Source organism: Apodemus sylvaticus, chromosome 4 (genome assembly GCF_947179515.1).
Source record: "Apodemus sylvaticus chromosome 4, mApoSyl1.1, whole genome shotgun sequence".
In the NCBI taxonomy this organism is placed as follows: Eukaryota; Metazoa; Chordata; class Mammalia; order Rodentia; family Muridae; genus Apodemus; species Apodemus sylvaticus.
This window is the reverse complement of record NC_067475.1, coordinates 100,807,230-100,810,739: the sequence shown is the minus strand read 5'-3', so window position 1 is coordinate 100,810,739 and position 3,510 is coordinate 100,807,230.

The window sequence follows — 3,510 nt, the reverse complement described above, 5'->3', positions numbered from 1 at the left end:
TATATATATATATATATATATACCACATTTTTTGCATCCACTCTTCTGTTGAGGGATACCTGGGTTCTTTCCAACTTCTGGCAATTATAAATAGGGCTGCTATGAACATAGTAGAACATGTATCCTTATTACATGCTGGGGAATCTTTTGGGTATATGCCCAGGAGTGGTATAGCAGGATCTTCTGGAAGTGAGGTGACCAGTTTTCGGAGGAACCACCGGACTGATTTCCAGAGTGGTTGTACCAATTTGCAACCCCACCAGCAGTGGAGGAGTGTTCCTCTTTCTCCACATCCTCACCAACACCTGCTGTCTCCTGAATTTTTAATCTTAGCCATTCTGACTGGTGTAAGGTGAAATGTCAGGGTTGTTTTGATTTACATTTCCCTAATGGCTAATGAAGTTGAACATTTTTTAGGGTTATTTGGTTTTCTGGGGTCTAACTTCTTGAGTTCTTTGTATATGTTGGATATTAGCCCTTTGACAGATTTAGGGTTAGTGAAGATCTTTTCCCAATTTGTTGGTTGCTGTTTTGTCCTTTTGATAGCGTCCTTTGCCTTACAGAAACTTTGTAATTTTATGAGGTCCTATTTGTCAATTCTTGATCTTAGAGCATAAGCTATTGGTGTTCTGTTCAGGAAATTTCCCCCTGTGCCCATGCACTCAATGTTCTTCCCTAGTTTCTTTTCTATTAGTTTTGGTGTGTCTGGTTTTATGTGGAGGTCCTTGATCCATTTGGAGTTGAGCTTAGTATAAGGAGATAAGAATGGATCAATTCAAATTCTTCTGCATTAGTCAGGGTTTCTATTCCTGCACAAACATCATGACCAAGAAGCAAGTTGGGGAGGAAAGGGTTTATTGAGCTTACACTTCCATGCTGCTGTTCATCACCAACGAAAGTCAGGACTGGAACTCTAACAGGTCAGGAAGCAAGAGCTGATGCAGAGGCCATTGAGGGATGTTTCTTACTGGCTTGCTTCCCCTACCTTGCTCAGCCTGCTCTCTTATAGCACTCAGACCTACCAGCCCAGGGATGGCACCACCTACAAGGAGCCCTCCCCCCTTGATCACTAATTGAGAAAATGCTCCACAGATGGATCTCATGGAGGCACTTCCCCAACCGAAACTCCTTTCTCTGTGATAACTCCAGCCTGTGTCAAGTTGATACACAAAACCAGCTGGTACACACCTCCATTGGGATTTTGAGAATGCTTTGATCAGATAAAGGTTTCTGACACTCTGCTGGGACACTTTTCTCTGCATTTTCCAGCATGATTCCCTATTCTGACAGCTATGCTTCCCTTCTCCTTTTCCCAGTGGAGCTGTATTGATTTGCTTGTCTTCTTCATAGAGATATTCTCACCATGTTTGCACTGATGGATGAGTTCTAGATCCTCAGAATTCCAAAGCCCAGTGTTCTCTAGTGTTCCTGTCAAATGATGTCAGAGACTTTTTCTTCCTCAAGAAATTGCAGCTGGTGTGTTGGTTCCCATTCTTTAATACTGGCACATATAATGCCCATGATATCTGGCTTAGTTAGGGTCTTATTGCTGTGAGGAGGAGACACCATGACCAAAGCAACTTTTATAAAGGAAACCATCTAATTAAGGCTGGCTTACAGTTTCAGAAGTTCAATGCATTATCATCATGTCAGGAAGCATGGCAACCTGCAGACAGACATAGCGCTGTCTTTATCTGAAGGCAGCCAGGAGGAGGCTGTCCTCCACATGTATCCAGGAGGAGGCTGTCCTCCACATGTATCCAGGAGGAGGCTGTCCTCCACATGTATCCAGGAGGAGGCTGTCCTCCACATGTATCCAGGAGGAGACTGTCCTCCACATGTATCCAGGAGGAGACTTTCTTCTCTACTGGATGAAGCTTGAGCAGTAGGAGACCTCAAAGTCTGCCTACACAGTCACACACTTCCTCTCACAAGGCCACACCTATTTCAACAAGGCAATTCCTTCTAATAGTGCCACTTCCCATGGGCCAAGTATATTCAAACCACCACAGTACCAGAGCTGACAGGTGTCACAGTTACAATCTACTGCTTATAGACTCACCAATTAGAGGTAAGAATCCATCTGCAATGTTGCATGTCCTCTGATCCTGGCATCCTGTGGGAACATATTTTATAAATATGGAAAAACACATCTGCAAAGTAGTCATAAAATTTCGTTTTCTGTGTGAATATAACACAAGTACTTCAACTAAGACTATCTGTTAAATCAGGAAGCAAGAGCTGATGCAGAGGCCATGGAGGGATGTTTCTTACTGGCTTGCTTCCCCTACCTTGCTCAGCCTGCTCTCTTATAGCACTCAGATAGAATTGTGTCAACTCAAAGGAGAAAGGGAAGTTGAATGAAATGGTGGCTATGGTTACCTCTCATGTCATGGGAACCCACTTCAGTGCTATAGAGTGGGCAAGCACAGTATGCTTTGTCATAAGAGGCTCTTCTGTGAATGGTGCTGATTACAGATGTGTCTTCCTCTGAATAGTCATTGCTGGTATAATTGGGTCTATTTATAACTGGAAAGTAATACTATAAATATGCTCATTAATTGATGGAACTGGTTTTGGTACTAATTCTGAAAAGATACTTGAAAGGGAAGGTAGTTGTGATAAAACAAAGAGACAAACATATCTGTGACACTAATTTTAGTGAAAGCGCTGTGTAGAATATTATAGATAATGCCAAGGAATACAGGACAAGTAGTATAGGTTAAAGCAACCTATATTAGGTGGCTGTAGATTTATGTGGTAGCATCTTCAGATTTTATATTTATTCTAGTGGGAATATTAGTCGTGAATTATGCAAGTTTTGATCTATGCAAGGTCTTCAGTAACTTATCACATAAAATGTATGCCCCTATGCTGGGACTACTCTGTACTTCATCTACAACTGAAGTGTTATGAGCAATTAGGATTGGAATTTTACTTCTCATACCCCACCCAATTTATAAATAAGTTTTTTTTTTAGTAAGTTGCTTGAAATTCAAGAACATATTTCTCAATAAAAAGTCATAGTTAGGAGCTCACACTTATTGATTTTACATACATAATACAGTATTTTACATATTAGTTCTATTTTAATTTGGCCTTTTCAGCAACTTTGGTATAATCTCCTTAAATGTGTAAAATTGACATCCAAGAAGCACAGAAGTTGAGGTCAAAGACTTTTTTGGATGGCAGCAATCCAGGATACAGCTAGATGCCAGACTTCAAAGCCCACGTTTTACTTGAAAGCCCACGGACCTCTGAGAAGTCAATAGATAGCCATAGGGCTCTATGTTCTTGACGTTTGGTTAGTCCATGTACTCATTTTGGGGACGGAGGGCTGACATTTCCATCAGATAGCATCCAGTTGACCTCCCTCCATTCCTTCCAGTGTCATTTACCCCACAGCCACATCAAAATCGCACAGGTACAGGTGACTTCTTTACTCTTATCTGTGTATAAACCATCACAGTCAGCATTCATGGCTTTGCACGCACACCTCCCAGTGGAAAC